The following is a 17,604-nucleotide window of genomic DNA, read 5'->3' as shown; positions in this document are numbered from 1 at the left end:
CATTGGGCTTGCTTTGGGCTGTATTGGCTGAATTGAGTTGTATGGGCGGTGCATTGGCACATTGAATTGGACAGTGATCACAAACACAAATAACTAAGCTCATTGGTCACATGGGTGGTGCACACCAATCAACAAAACAACTTTCGAATATATCTGATTTGTGAAAGTGGGCGGTGTAAAACTGACAACAAATATCTTTATCTTTCGAAACAACAACATGATAATGATCTCTCGATTTAGATCCTTCGATTTCGTTTGATGATCTTTCGACACAAACAAACAAAGAATGATCTTTTGAAACAACATGATGATCTTTCGATTATGTTCCTTCGATTTCGTTTGATGATCTTTCGACAGAATTTTCTGATCTTTCAAAGAATATCAAGGTGACCCTTCGGAAATCAACAAGAATGACCTTTCGAAAAGACAGATGATCTTTCGAATTCTTTTAGGGTGACCCTTCGTGAAAATAAATGATCTTTCACAGATTTTGAGACGTGACCCTTCGATGCATTTGGGGTTAAAGGTGATCCTTCGAAGATAGATCAATTGACCTTTCAAACAGTAGCCTGTTCCTTCAATGATGTGAAATGACCTTTCGAACAGATAACTGATCCTTCGAAGTATGAAGATGTCCTTCGAAGTATGAAGATATCAAGAACTTCAAGAACACAGCTACTGGATAAAATTTGCAGATTTGATGAAAACATTTGTACACGAATTTTGATGAAGAAAACTTGAACTTTTAGGAGAAAAACATAAAACCCAACACTCGTTTTATCACAGATCTGAATATTCGGGTTCAGATCTGAGTTTTTCTCATTTTCACCATTTTTACATCTTGAACAAAAACCCACAAAAATCACAGATCTAGAGCACATGTGACTTAGTAAACGGTTAGTTTTACTAAATCGGGCACCATGGCTCTGATACCAATTGTAGGTCCGTGTTTCGGGATCCAATCCGTGATTTTCATGTTTATGTTCATAGATGGAAGAGATAAGAGATGATAAACAAACAACTTTGCATTAATCCGGTAGTAAAACATTACAAGTCGGCCCGATTACATGGAAACCGAACTAATACCAAAGAAGTATACATCCAGGGAGAAATCAAGTGGTGATTTCTCCCGGTGAGGACTCAAACCTCCTATCACTCTCTAGCACACACTTGTGCTCTCACTCTTGTGTTTTACAAGACAAGGTGTTGGTATTTATATCAAACACAGGTTGCACAGTCGAAGGATCAAGCTGACTGTCATCTGTCGACCATCCAGCTTTCGAAAGACACATACATACCTCGAAGGATCACATATCCTTCGAGGTCCATCTTTCGAGCTCATCGAAGGATATTCATAATCCTTCGATGCCTTATCCTTCGACATCAACATATACAACCATAACTTGTCTTGCAACCACACACGGTCAAACGAATAACCCTCTCGTTTGACCACTTCAAACGAGCGGGTCTATACACGTTCGATAGACCGTTTCACTAACTATTACAAATTCAGCGTAAAATAATAACTAATCTATTCGACAAGCATCGGACACAAAATCTGCATCAACATATTTTTCAGCATTTAGTTAGTTTTTATTTTTCTTAGTTTAAAATATTTTTCTCACTTTTTGATTTGATTAGACGTTGAGGATAAACCGGTACTAAAAGCTCTTGTGTCCTTGGACGACCTCGGTATCTTACCAACACTATACTACGTCCACGATGGGTGCACTTGCCCATATGTGTGTTTAGTGTTAGTAAATATCGTGTTTTATAAATTTAAAACTTGGCTAAAAGTGTAAAAAGGGGCTTAAATATACATCTAAAACATATACACACCGACACGCATCAAGTTTTTAGCGCCGTTGCCGGGGACACAAGGATTTTAAGAAAGTTAGGAATCAACGGCCTAATCATATTTTTATTTTTCTTTAATTTTTTAGGATTTTTTCTTAGATTTTCAGCTTCTGCAGAACTCAACACGGGGCCGTGCCTGCTGAACACGCCCCGTGCTCAATCATTGGAACTGGCAATCCTGTTTTAAGTCAGACAGTAGGCTGAACACGGGGCCGTGTCCACTCAACACGCCCCTGTGCCCAAGATTCAGTTACTGAAAACATAACCGTTAGATCCCGGCGGTTGGTAATTTCTGACACAAACATGAGTGATAGTAATTCTTTTTACTTTCGGCACTCTTATGGTTTGTGGTGTCGATTATGTGGAGGCGAACATGAGGAATTAAAATGTTATTTTCTCAACTATAGGCCCCACTATATAGACCCACCGATTCCTTGTAACCTTAAGAGGGGCGAAAGTAAAAATAAGCACTATCTCTCCCTCGAATGCGCCCAGCCAGATATTCTAGGAGAAATGCTCCTTGACGAGTTATTTCAACTAGAAGAACTAATTCTAAATTGGTCAAAAGAACTTAGGAAGGATTTTATAGATCCATCCCAAGATGATGACCATGAGGAAATGTTGGAACCGCATTCCGACATCCTCGTTGCTCCCGAAAATACCTTCATACCTAGAAAAGACGTGGACGATAGTGGTCCCTGTGTCGATTGTGCCGTGAAGGACTCCCCATCGACTTCGTTCGGTGCATACATAGACCTGAGCAATTCGGCATACACCTTCTTTAACGAGAGCCCGGAAAAGGGTTGGACTTGTCCACCTAGAATGAAAATAGGAATTACCCTCACCGATAACCTCTTGCGTTCTCGCCTTAGTATAGGACAATTAAGGTATCTTAGGCACTTTGGGGTTGTTCCATCAAGTCAAGAGCCACCCGATATAAATTAACTCCTTAGTAGAGACAAAACTTCATAAAACAGCTTTCCGACACGGGGCCGTGCCCGGCCAACACGCCCCCGTGTCCACCAAAAGATTCCCTTCTGATCAGAACGTCAGAATACGGACAAACTATGTCAGAATTTCATCTGCACACGGGGCCGTGTCCAGCGGACACGGGGCCGTGTCCAGAAGGCTGTCGTTTTCTATAAATGCAGCCAAAAATCCTGCACATTTGGACCAACTTGGGACAGAGATTTGAAGGAATCTTCTCTCAAACAATCCTAGGTAAGTCTAAAAGAAGTTTCCAACAACCATCTTGTCCTTTCCTCTTCTAGACATTTCCTTCTTTTTTCATCTTTCTTCAAGAACTACCATGAAAAGTTTGAATTTTTTTCAACCTTTGTGGTAGGAAACAATGAGTTTTGATCATGGAATCTTGGTAAAAACATGTTGTGTAACATTGTTTAAAGTTATTTATTGCCGAAAAGTCTACATAAATTCAGGAAATAACTCAAAAACCCAAGATTCCTTGCTCCAAAATTCTGCAGAAAGATGAACACGGGGCCGTGCTCAGTGAGCACGGGGCCGTGTCCAGAAACTGTTTCGTCATATAAACTGCTTTTGGTTTATTTTTCGTAGAATGGCGAGTGAAAACAGCGAAACATCATCCGTTCATTCCTCAAACAGCCGAAGGGGAAGGAGGCCCTCCGTTAAAGCTACACTTGTGCACTATGTGATAGCACTGAGGGAAGCTCTCGACGAAATGACGTCAGTAGAGGAGGTCCTCATTGACCGTATTAACGATCTTACAATGGGACTTGAAAGCAGCTTCCAAGAGATTAACCTTTTGCACCAAAGGTTAAACATTTTGGTAGCACCTCCTATGGAACCAGTCCTTCCACAACAAGACTGGAACTTGGCACTCGGGGTTAACAACCCTACCGGGTGGGGAGACTTTCCCACAGAACCTCCCATGGAAAACCCACAAGAAGTTCCAGCGGAAGTTGCAACTCCTCAAACTAATGCAAATGAGCCCTCTTTTCTCCTTCCAAGGGAGGTGGAGGAGTGGCTCGCCGACATATGAGGAGAACCACACCCGGAAGAAGGAGTTTTAAAAAGCCTTATCTAACCAAGATTAGTAGCTTCTTGGAAATTTTGCTAAATTAAAATAAAACATAGGGCTAGAACTCCATAGTTTAATATTTATGTACTTTCATCTTTAACTTTATGTAATGTCTCTCTATGTTCGCAATGTTATGATGGTTTTTAAGATTGATGGTTGTTGTGAGAATTAAACACACTCATGGTGGTAATGGATGAAAAAGGGAACGAGAAAAATGGAACCATGCACGAAGAACAGAGCAACCCGACAAAAATCTCCATCACAGAAGGCTCAACACGGGCCGTGCCCAACCAACACGGCCCCGTGCTGAGCCACCTGCAGAAAATCACCCAGTTCAGGTAACTGGACACGGGTCGTGTTCAGCGGACACGCCCCCGTGTCCAGGCTTCTGTTTCAATTCTCTAATTTTTGTTACTGGCACTTGACCACGGGGCCGTGCCCGGTCACCACGGGGCCGTGTCCAGGATGCCAGTAACATAAATCTTTGCTTTTTAACCCACTTTTACACATTCTAATCAACCAAAAACATTATTTTTGGACACATTGAGGACAATGTGTAATTTAAGTGTGGGGGGGATGCTAAAACCTTGAATTTTGCAAATCCTAAACACAAGCCTTACACAAAACTCTATTGGAACTGCTAAACACCCCAAATTTTTTCAAAAAATCTTTCATTTTTTTTATTTACTTGTCTTAGTTTAAGTTGGGAATAACAAGTTCTAAAAAAAAAGTTATATTTTTACAAGTTTACAACCGATAGCGTCGTGATAACAAAGAACCAACATAAGAAAATTATGAAACGGCATAACAAGTCTAGTTAAAAATTCGATTATATATACTTGATCACATTAAAAACCCATTCCCACAAAAGTGAGTTTTGAGCCTTTATTGAGCATAAAAATATACATATTTAGATTAAATGCTCATTTTTCGTTTCTTGTGTGAATAGCCGCTTGGTTCTTACAAATCTAGAACTTGCCACGACGATACATTCCCGGTCCTTACCAACTTAAACCCAAGTAAGTAAATGATGGAGGCATTAGGACTAACCATTTTTTCTTTCAAAACCATTATTTTTCATTTTTTTATCACCTACCCAAAATCCCCCTAGATAGCCCCTTTGAGCCTAAATCTTTTCATTTCATTACCCTAAAACCCTTTTTACCCACCAAAAACCTTTTTATTTTTCACCCTTTATTTTAGTAACAAGCTCGGTTTTTCGTAAACTCGCCTTTCCTTAAAATATATATATATATATATATATATATATATATATATATATATATATATATATATATATATATATATATATATATAATGATGAAGTCAAAAACAAACAAAAGCTATATAAAAGCTTGTTTGGAGAAATACTTCAAAATAAAAAGTCGCCAAAGACAAGGTACTTTACGAAAACCGACGCTTTTTACGATTTTCGCCCTTTTACTAACCACTAACCCAACCACCCACCTTTAACCCAAGCCTAACCCTTCACCCCAAAAGTCCTCTTGATATTTACAAAGGTAAAAAGTTAAAAAGGAGGAGGATTGATTGCTTGGCAAGCCTATGGAAGGCGTAAGTTCCATGCCGCTCTCGAGTGATTCACTAAAATATACACCTTCGGCCGAGTGTTGAGTGATCTCCCGCGAGGTATGTGAACTTGTATATAAATGGAATTTTAATAAGGCATGCTATGCCCAAATAAGTGATTTATCTTATGAAACGTTCAAAATAAATCATAACGAATAGGATTGTAAATAAATAAAAATAAAACTTACAAAGACCTTGGATTCCCGACACTCTAGGACAAGCTAAAAACTTCTCTTCTACCTATTCCATTTGGGAGTGTAAGCCACATTTAAAGAGTTTTGCTTGAGGACAAGCAAAAGTTCAAGTGTGGGGGTATTTGATGTGTGTAAAATGCAACATATAAATCACATCAATTAAGGCATAAAACTAACCCTTTTTAAGTACTAATGTTGGAAAAAGAGTGTTTTTGTCTTCCTTTTGTATTTTCAGGATGAAATGAGCTCAAAATCACAAAAGAAGCAAAAAGACAACTAATTCTAGCACAAATACAAGAAAAGGAACAAAAGTAGACTGCCCGGACCCTCAACGGCACCTCTCAAGGCAAAGAAGAGAAAACAGAGTCTGAACACGCCCCGTGTCCAGCGAACACGGGGGCGTGCCCAGGAAGCAGCAGAAAAGACAAACCAGTAGAAGCTTCCATTGCCCACCACGGGGCCGTGTCTAGCGGGCACGGGGGCGTGGTGAAAGTACAGCAGGCGCATTAATTGTAATTGCGAATTACAATTAATGAAGAGAGAGAATGTCAGACGGGCACGGGGGCGTGTCCAGCGGACACGGGGCCGTGCCCAGCCTTCTGTTCAACCTATAAATAGAGGAGCTTGGTTTCATTCTCTTTCATCCCTTGGCACACCACCTCTCTCACACTCCATCCACCACCCACCACCACCATAACACCATCATCCACCACCATCATCCATTGTCCATCGTAGAGTGTGTTAGTCGTCTCGGGATCCAAGATTGATCGTAAGAGTTCTTGACAATCAAGGCCATGTTTGCCTAAGTCTCTTACATCACTTGGTGAAGACAAGTGTTTAGTATAATACTTTTTATTTTTAATCTTTTGCACTTTTTATTTGGTTTTGTATTAATGACTTTAATAACTAGTTACTTATGTTGAAGGTGATCTTTCCTTATCGTTTGTCCGTGGTGTCTTGGCGTTATTTTACTGTCTATATAAAATAAAAGATTTTCACCATTCATATCTCCACGGTCTATATGGAGGTATGTTGGCTACCTGGTCGGGGGTTAAGGGAACGGTTTGGTAAGGGTCTTGCCCTTGTTCAGCGTTTCGAGGTCCTGCTTGGGACCTGGGTCAAATTTAGTAGGATCTCCTTCAATGCCCATAGGTATTGGATGGCGGGGATCCAAACTCTTTGACCCCCTCATAAGTTAACTACTATTAATACTATAACCCGGCTATTTAGGACTGTATCCCTGCTGACTCAGACTACTTAGCCGAGGGTAACGTCACCGCCGAAAGCGGGGCCTACCACAATTTGCATTAATAACTTAATTCATTATCTTTCAATAATCCGACCCTTTAGGATTGTATCCTTGCTGACTCAAACTACTGGGTTGAGGGTAACGTCGCCTTCAAAAGAGGGGCCTACTACAATAACTAAGATAATCTCTTAAACAAGTGCAAAAGTGCGAAAATAATCAAAGGTTATACTAATACACGTGTCGGATCCAAGTGATTCATCTTGTCTATCTGTTTTTATTTTATTTTATTTTTCAGCATTTAGTTAGTTTTTATTTTTCTTAGTTTAAAATATTTTTCTCACTTTTTGATTTGATTAGACGTTGAGGATAAACCGGTACTAAAAGCTCTTGTGTCCTTGGACGACCTCGGTATCTTACCAACACTATACTACGTCCACGATGGGTGCACTTGCCCATATGTGTGTTTAGTGTTAGTAAATATCGTGTTTTATAAATTTAAAACTTGGCTAAAAGTGTAAAAAGGGGCTTAAATATACATCTAAAACATATACACACCGACACGCATCAGTAAAACTATGGTTGTGTAGTAAAAGTAATAGTGAAATCAGTCTGTAAATAACTACGAATAAAACTTTGTAAGATATTGGTGTGTAGTGATACATACTATAACCGATATAAAATGGAATCGAGAAATCGATAGTTTTGACTATACGTGTATTGTAAATTATCTGATTGTTTTTGTATAATTGCTATTTATCAGATACTAATAAAAATTATATATATATTATCAGATGGCAAACATTAGTAATGAACCGGTAAATGAGGTTAATCAGTCGGAGCAACATCCAGGGGATCAATATATGACTAGGCAAGATATTGAAAATATTGTTGCTCAAGGGATAGCCAATGCTATTCCAACAATCGTTGCTGCTGTGAAAAATCCAATCGAACCGCAACATATCATTCCTAGTAAACGTATTTCTAAAGATAACTTCAGTAATAGTGTAAATGTGGGCAATAATCATGTTAATCATGATAATGAATCCCAGCACACGCCGCTCCCTAAGAAACTGAAAGCTGCAACACCTGGTTGCACTTTCAAAGAATTCCTTGCTTGTAAACCCACTGAATTTGCAGGCAATGAAGGGGCAACTGCATCACTGCGTTGGTTAGAGAAAACCGAAGTAGTAATTGCAATAAGTAAGTGTGCCAAAGATGATCAGGTCATGTACGCATCAAATCTTTTTAAAGAAGGAGCACTCGAATGGTGGAACACTGTGTTACAAGCTAAAGGAAGAAATAGGGCATATGCTATGACTTGGGAAGAATTTAAGAATCTTGTAGAAAGAAAATTCTGTCCTGAGTATGAAAAGGAACAAATGGCAAATAAGTTCCTAAATCATCGGATGATAGGTGTAGATTGTCGCGGTTATACTTCGACATTCTTTGAATATGCTAGAGTGGTACCAACACTGGCTTCGCCAGAACCGGTACTCATTTCTGGCTATATTTGGGGATTAATTAGCGAAATTCGCAATATCGTTAAAGCTGCGAGACCTCGCACTATTGACGATGCAGTAGAATTAGCTAACACCCTAACTGATGAACTGGTACGCACAAGAGATGAAGACAGGAAAAAGGAACTAGCTCAGAAAATTACCCAAGGATTTCGGGTGGGTAATAGTAGTAATTTCAAGAAAAGAGGAGCAGGGCAATCTTCAACTCTGCCATTCTGCAAAACTTGCAAAAAGAAACATTTCGGAAGATGTAATATAACTTGCAATTTTTGCAAAACTATAGGACATCGTGAAGAAAACTGCAGAAAGAAATCCATAATTTGTTACAATTGTGGAGAAGCCGGACATTTCAAAATAGAATGTCCTAAATTAGTCAAACCAGTAGACAACAAACCCAAGGCGACCGAAGGAGTTACTAAGAAGAATGTCAGGGCATTCCAGCTAACCACTCAAGAAGCAGAGCTCATTCCAGATGTGATAGCTGGTACATTCCTAGTTCACAACGTATACGCAAAAGTATTATTTGACTCGGGTGTAAATCAAAGTTTTATAAATACTTTATTCGGCCAAGCTCTTAAGTTACCATTAACATACATTAGGCAGATTTTTACAGTCGAAACCGCAGATGGGAATTCAGTAAAAATCAATCAGGTTTTGCAAAAAGTAGAAATAGAACTTTCAGGTCATAAATTTGCTGCAAACCTATTACCTATGAAATTAGCTGAATTTGATGTTGTGTTAGGAATGGATTGGTTAATAGCCAACCATGCTCAAATCATTTGTGATAAAAACTCTATAGAAATTCAATCACCTACTGGAGAAGTAATCATGATTACGGGAGATAAACCGCGTAAACCCATGAAGTTCATATCAGTAATGAAAGTTGCTAATTATGAACGAAAACAAGGAATAGTATATATGATTTCAGTAATAATTAGTATTAAGGGTAAAGAACTTAAGGAAATTCCTGTAGTCTCAGAATACCCAGATATATTCCCAGAAGATTTACCTGGATTACCACCAGATAGGGAAGTAGAATTTAGGATTCATCTAATTCCAGGAACTACACCGATAGCCAAGGCACCTTATCGGTTAGCTCCTACCGAAATGTTAGAACTAAAGAAACAATTAGATGAATTATTAAGTAAAGGATTCATACAACCTAGCTCATCCCCTTGGGGAGCTCCAGTGTTGTTTGTGAAAAAGAAAGATGGATCAATGAGAATGTGTATCGATTATAGAGAGCTAAATAAGGTTACAATTAAGAATCGATACCCATTACCTAGGATTGATGATCTTTTCGATCAATTGCAAGGCGCTAGGTACTTTTCTAAGATAGACTTGCGCTCCGGATATCATCAATTAAAAGTTCAAGAAGAAGACATACCTAAAACTGCTTTTAGAACTAGGTATGGACATTATGAGTTTACAGTCATGCCCTTCGGGTTAACTAATGCACCTGCAGCATTCATGGACATGATGAACAGGATCTGTAAACCATATTTGGATAAATTTGTAATTGTTTTCATAGACGATATACTTATTTATTCAAAAAGTCAGGATGAACATTGTCAGCACTTGCATGCACTCTTAAATTTGTTAAGAAAAGAAAAGTTGTACGCCAAGTTCTCGAAGTGTGAATTTTGGCTACAAGAAGTGCAATTCTTAGGACACGTGGTGAATCATGAAGGTATTCACGTAGATCCTGCTAAGATAGAAGCAATTACCAATTGGAAGGTTCCACAAACCGCAATGGAAATTAGAAGTTTTATAGGTTTAGCTGGGTATTATAGACGGTTTATTAAGGATTTTTCCAAGATAGCTGTACCATTAACTAAGCTAACCTGTAAAGCCATTAAGTTTGAATGGGGACCTAAACAAGAAGAAGCCTTTAGAATCTTGAAGCAGAAATTAACAAATGCTCCAATCTTAGCCTTACCAGAAGGAACTGAAGATTTTGAAGTATATTGTGATGCTTCAAAACTAGGATATGGATGTGTGCTTATGCAACGCAAAAAGGTGATTGCATATGCTTCAAGACAATTGAAAAAGCACGAAGAAAATTATACGACTCATGATTTAGAATTAGGAGCTATAATTTTTGCCCTTAAGATATGGAGACATTATCTGTATGGAAGTAAGTTTACTGTTTATACAGATCATAAAAGTTTAAGGTATATATTTGGGCAAAAAGAGTTAAATATGAGGCAAAGAAGATGGATGGAAATCCTGAGTGATTATGACTGTGATATTCAATATCACGAAGGAAAGGCAAACACAGTCGCAGATGCCTTAAGTCGTAAGTATCAGGAGTAGCAAAAGCGAGTCCGTGCTCTTAGAATAAATCTACAAGTAGATTTAATGGAACAATTGAAGGAAATTCAGGAAACAGCAATCAAAGATGATGGTGAAGGAATGAAAGGTTACATAAAAGAATTGGAACAAGGAAATGATGAAATTTGGAAATTCCGCAAAAGCAGATTTGGGTACCTAAGCAGGGAAATTTAAGATCTAAGATTTTAGAGGAAGCTCATAAATCTAGGTATACTATACACCCAGGAAACAATAAGATGTACCAAGATTTAAGAAAGAATTTCTGGTGGATTGGAATGAAGAAGGATATAGCTAGATATGTTTCTAAATGTCTTACTTGTTCACAAGTTAAAGCAGAACATCAGAAACCTTCAGGTCTACTACAACAATTAGAGATGCCAGTATGGAAGTGGGAACTTATAATAATGGATTTTGTTACTAAGTTACCCAAAACCAGAAAAGGTAATGATGCGATTTGGGTAATTGTGGATCGATTAACCAAATCTGCTCACTTTCTACCTATGAAAGAAACCTTTAGCATGGAAAGATTGGCAAAGTTGTATGTAGATAAGGTCGTATCTTTACATGGAGTTCCACTCTCCATTGTATCAGATAGAGATAGTCGGTTCACTTCCCATTTTTGGAAAAGCTTCCAAGAAGCAATGGGAACTCGACTAAACCTCAGTACTGCATATCATCCACAAACAGACGGGCAAAGTGAAAGGACGATTCAAACTCTAGAAGACATGCTCCGATCATGTGTAATTGACTTTGGTGGTAATTGGGATAACCATTTACCCTTAATTGAATTCTCCTATAATAATAGTTATCACTCAAGCATCGAAGCCGCTCCATTCGAAGCACTGTATGGACGCAAATGCAGAACTCCAGTTTGTTGGGCGGAAACAGGAGAAAGTCAATTATCAGGTCCAGAGATTGTACAAGAAACCACAGACAAGATAACTCGAATCAAGGAAAGACTGAAGACGGCTCGAGATCGCCATAAAAGCTATGCAGACAATCACCGCAAGCCACTAGAATTCCAGATAGGAGACAAAGTACTTTTGAAAGTCTCTCCTTGGAAAGGAGTAATACGATTCGGTAAGAAAGGAAAACTAAGTCCAAGATACGTAGGACCATTTCCAGTAATCCAACGTATAGGACCAGTTGCTTATCGGTTACAACTACCAGAAGAATTAGCTGGAGTACATGATGTATTTCATGTATCCAATCTCAAGAAATGTTTATCAGACGAATCCCTTGTAGTACCTCTTCAAGATATAGAGGTAAATGAAAAGCTGAAATTTGTAGAGAAACCACTGATGTGCGTGAAGTGTGTTATATTTTTAGATATATATTTAAGCCCTTTTTACACTTTTAGCCAAGTTTTAAATTTATAAAACACGATATTTACTAACACTAAACACACATATGGGCAAGTGCACCCATCGTGGACGTAGTATAGTGTTGGTAAGATACCGAGGTCGTCCAAGGACACAAGAGCTTTTAATACCGGTTTATCCTCAACGTCTAATCAAATCAAAAAGTTAGAAAAATGTTTTAAACTAAGAAAAATAAAAACTAACTAAATGCTGAAAAAGAAAATAAAATAAAAACAGATAGACAAGATGAATCACTTGGATCCGACACGTGTATTAGTATAACCTTTGATTATTTTCGCACTTTTGCACTTGTTTAAGAGATTATCTTAGTTATTGTAGTAGGCCCCTCTTTTGAAGGCGACGTTACCCTCAACCCAGTAGTTTGAGTCAGCAAGGATACAATCCTAAAGGGTCGGATTATTGAAAGATAATGAATTAAGTTATTAATGCAAATTATGGTAGGCCCCGCTTTTGGCGGTGACGTTACCCTCGGCTAAGTAGTCTGAGTCAGCAGGGATACAGTCCTAAGTAGCCGGGTTATAGTATTAATAGTAGTTAGCTTATGAGGGGGTCAAAGAGTTTGGATCCCCGCCATCCAATACCTATGGGCATTGAAGGAGATCCTACTAAATTTGACCCAGGTCCCAAGCAGGACCTCTAAACGCTGAACAAGGGCAAGACCTTTACCAAACCGTTCCCTTAACCCCCGACCAGGTAGCCAACATACCTCCATATAGACCGTGGAGATATGAATGGTGAAAATCTTTTATTTTATATAGACAGTAAAATAATGCCAAGACACCACGGACAAACGATAAGGAAAGATCACCTTCAACATAAGTAACTAGTTATTAAAGTCATTAATACAAAACCAAATAAAAAGTGCAAAAGATTAAAAATAAAAAGTATTATACTAAACACTTGTCTTCACCAAGTGATGTAAGAGACTTAGGCAAACATGGCCTTGATTGTCAAGAACTCTTACGATCAATCTTGGATCCCGAGACGACTCACACACTCTATGATGGACAATGGATGATGGTGGTGGATGATGGTGTTATGGTGGTGGTGGGTGGTGGATGAAGTGTGAGAGAGGTGGTGTGCCAAGGGATGAGAGAGAATGAAGCCAAGCTCCTCTATTTATAGGCTGAACAGAACGCTGGACACGGCCCCGTGTCCGCTGGACACGGCCCCGTGCCCGTCTGACATTCTCTCTCTTCATTAATTGTAATTGCGAATTACAATTAATGCTCCTGCTGTACTTTCAACACGCCCCCGTGTCCGCTGGGCACGGCCCCGTGGTGAGCAATGGAAGCTTCTACTGGTTTGTCTTTTCTGCTGCTTCCTGGGCACGCCCCCGTGTTCACTGGACACGGGGCGTGTTCAGGCTCTGTTCTCTTCTCTTTGTCTTGGGAGGTGCCGTTGAGGGTCCGGGCAGTTTTCTTTTGTTCCTTTTCTTGTATTTATGGTAGAATTAGTGGTCTTTTTGCTTCTTTTGTGATTTTGAGCTCATTTCATCCTGAAAATACAAAAGGAAGACAAAAACACTCTTTTTCCAACATTAGTACTTAAAAAGGGTTAGTTTTATGCCTTAATTGATGTGTTTTATATGTTGCATTTTACACACATCAAATACCCCCACACTTGAATTTTTGCTTGTCCTCAAGCAAAACTCTTTTAATGTGGCTTACACTCCCAAATGGAATAGGTAGAAGAGAAGTTTTTTAACTTGTCCTAGAGTGTCGGGAATCCAAGGTTTGTATAGGTTCTATTTTTATTTTATTTACAATCTTATTCGTCATGGTTTATTTTGAACTTTTCATAAGATAAACTACTTAATTTGGCATAGCATGCCTTATTAAAATTCCATTTATATACAAGTTCACATACCTCACGGGAGATCACTCAATCACTCGGCCGAAGGTGTATATTTAAGTGAATCGCTCGAGAGCGGCACGGATTTACATTCTCCATATGCTTGCCAAGCGATCAATCCTCCTCCTTTTTAACTTTTACCTTTTGTAAATATCAAGAGGTCTTTTGGGGTGAAGGCTTGGGTTTAAAGGTGGGTGGTTGGTTAGTGGTTAGTAAAAAGGGCGAAAATCGTAACAAGTGTCGGTTTTCGTGAAATACCTTATTATTATTATTATTATTTTTTTTTTTTTTTTGGTGACATTTATTTTTGAAGTATTTCTCCAAACAAGCTTTTTGTAGCTTATGTTTGTTTTTGACTTCATATATATATATTTTTTTTTTTTTTTTTTGATCACGTAAAGGTATGTTTATGAAAAACCGAGTTTGTCACTAAAATCAAGGTGAAAAAAATGAAAAAGGTTTTTGGTGGGTAGAAAATTGTTTTAGGGGTAATGAAATGAAAGGTTTAGGCTCAAAGGGGTTTTCTAGGGGGATTTTGGGTAGGTAAAAAAAAAATGAAAAATAATGGTTTTGAAAGAAAAATAGTTAGTCCTAATGCCTCCATCATTTACTTACTTGGGTTTAAGTTGGTAAGGACCGGGAATGTATCGTCGTGGCAAGTTCTAGATTTGTAAAGACCGAGCGGCTATCCACACAAGAAACGAAAAATGAGCATTTAATCTAGATATGTGTATTTTTATGCTCAATAAAGGCTCAAAACTCACTTTTTGTGGGAATGGGTTTTTAATGTGACCAAGCATATATAATCGAATTTTAGCTAGACTTGTTATACCGTTTCATAATTTTCTTATGTTAGTTCTTTTTATCACGACGCTATCGGTTGTAAGTTTGTAAAAATATAACCCTTTTATAACTTGTTATTCCCAACTTAAACTAAGACAAAAAAAAATGAAAAAGTTTTTGAAAAAATTTGGGGTGTTTAGCGGTTCCAATAGAGTTTTGTGTAAGGCTTGTTTTAGGATTTTGCAAAATTCCAAGGTTTTAGCATCCCCCCCACACTTAAATTACACATTGTCCTCAATGTGTCCAAAAATAAAGTTTTTGGTTGATTTGAATATGTAAAATCGTGTTTAAAAACAAAGATTTGTGTTACTGGCACTCTGGACACGGCCCCGTGTTGACCGGGCACGGCCCCGTGGTCAAGTGCCAGTAACAAAAATTATAGAAATGAAACAGAAGCCTGGACACGGGGGCGTGTTCGCTGAACACGGCCCGTGTCCAGTTACCTGAACTGGGTGATTTCTTGCAGGGGGCTCAGCACGGGGCCGTGTTGGTTGGGCACGGCCCGTGTGGAGCCTTCTGTTATGGAGATTTTTGTCGGTTTGTTCTGTTCTTCTGCATGGTTCCATTTTTTCTCGTTCCCTTTTTCATCCATTACCACCATGAGTCCATAAACCATCATAACATTGCTAATAGAGAGATAATACATAAAGATAAAAGTTACATAGATAGTAAGCTTATGGAGTTCTAGCCCTATGTTTTATTTTAATTTTAGCAAAATTTCCAAGAGTCTACTGATCCTGGTTAGACAAGGCTTTGTAGAGCTCCAACTTTCGGATGCGTTTCTCCTCATATGTCGGCAAGCCACTCCTCTACCTCCCTTGGAAGGAGGAAGGAAGGCTCGTTTGCATTTGTTTGAGGAGTTTCAACTTCCGCCGGGACTTCTTGTGGGATTTCCATAGGAGGTTCCGCGGGGATGTCTCCCCACCCGGTAGGGTTGTTAATACCGAGTGCTAAGTTCCAGTCTTGTTGTGGAAGGACTGGTTCCATAGGAGGTGCCACCAAAATGTTTAACCTTTGGTGCAAAAGGTTAATCTCTTGGAAGCTGCTTTCCAATCCCATTGTAAGATCGTTGATACGGTCAATGAGGACCTCCTCTACGGACGTCATTTCGTCGAGAGCCTCTCTTAGTGCTATCACGTAGTGCACAAGCGTGGCTTCAACGGAGGGTCTCCTTCCCCTTCGGCTGTTTGAGGAATGCACGGATGATGTTTCGCTGTTTTCACTCGCCATTCTACGAAAAATAAACCAAAAATAGTTTATAAGACGAAACAGCTTCTGGACACGGCCCCGTGCTCACTGAGCACGGCCCCGTGTTCATCTTTCTGCAGAATTTTGGAGCAAGGAACCTTGGGTTTTCAAGTTATTTTCTGAGTTTGTGCAAGCTTTTTGACAGTAAATAACTCTAAACAATGTTATATAACATGTTTTTACCAAGATTCCATGATCAAAACTCCTTGTTTCCTACCATAAAGATTGAAAATTCAAACTTTTCATGGTGGCTTTTGAAGAAAGATGAAGAAGAAGGAAATGTCTAGAAGAGGAAAGGACAAGATGAGTTGTTGGAAACTTCTTTTAGACTTACCTAGGATTGTTTGAGAGAAGATTCCTTCAAATCTCTGTCCCCAAGTTGGTCCAAATGTGCAGGATTTTTGGCTGCATTTATAGAAAATGACAGCCTGCTGGACACGGCCCCGTGTTCGCTGAACACGGCCCCGTGTGCAGAGAAAATTCTGACACAGTTTGTCCGTATTCTGACGTCATGATCAGAAGGGAATCTTTTGATGGACACGGGGGCGTGTTGGCCGAACACGGCCCCGTGTCGGAAAGCTGATTTATGAAGTTTTGTCTTTATTAAGGAGCTAATTCTTATCGGGTGGCTCCTGACTTGTTGGAACAACCCCAAAGTGCCTAAGATACCTTAATTGTCCTATACTAAGGCGAGAACGCAAGAGGTTGTCGGTGAGGGTAATTCCTATTTTCATTCTAGGTGGACAAGTCCAACCCTTTCCCGGGCTCTCGTTAAAGAAGGTGTATGCCGAATCGCTCAGGTCTATGTATGCACCGAACGAGGTCGATGGGGAGTCCTTCACGGCACAATCGGCACAGGGACGACTATCGTCCATGTCTTGTCTAGGAAGAAAGGTATTTTCGGGAGCAACGAGGTTGTCAGAATGCGGTTCCAACATTTCCTCATGGTCATCGTCTTGGGATGGATCTAAGAAATCCTTCCTAAGTTCTTTTGACCAATTTAGAAGTAGTTCTTCTAGTTGAAATAGCTCGTCAAGGAGCATATCTCCTAGAATATCCGGTTGGGCGCATTCGAGGGAGAAATAGTGTTTATTTTTACTTTCGCCCCTCTTAAGGCTACAAGGAATTGGTGGGTCTATATAGTGTGGCCTATAAGTGAGGAAGAAACATTTTAATTCCTCGTGTTCGCCTCCACATATTTGACACCACAAACCATAAGAGTGCCGAAAGTAAAAAGAATCACTATTACTCATGTTTGTATCAGAAGTTACCAACCGCCGGGATCAAACGGTTCTGTTTTCAGCAACTGAACCTTGGGCACGGGGGCGTGTTGAGTGGACACGGCCCCGTGTTCAGCCTACTGTCTGATATAAAACAGGATTGCCAGTTCCAATGATTGGGCACGGGGACGTGTTCAGCGGGCACGGCCCCGTGCTGAGCTCTGCAGAAGCTGAAAAAAAATCTAAAAAATCCTAAAAAT

The 17,604-nt window shown here is 39.4% G+C and overlaps 1 protein-coding gene across 1 annotated transcript in view; it reads left to right on the top strand.

Annotated features, from left to right (window-relative positions):
* Nucleotides 1-17,604, top strand: part of LOC118491607 — an 81,693-nt gene that overhangs the window by 55,099 nt on the left and 8,990 nt on the right. The gene's annotated exons all lie outside the window — the stretch shown is intronic.

The sequence above is a fragment of the Helianthus annuus genome, chromosome 4 (genome assembly GCF_002127325.2).
Source record: "Helianthus annuus cultivar XRQ/B chromosome 4, HanXRQr2.0-SUNRISE, whole genome shotgun sequence".
NCBI classification, from domain to species: Eukaryota; Viridiplantae; Streptophyta; class Magnoliopsida; order Asterales; family Asteraceae; genus Helianthus; species Helianthus annuus.
This window is presented reverse-complemented; position numbering and strand designations above follow the sequence as displayed.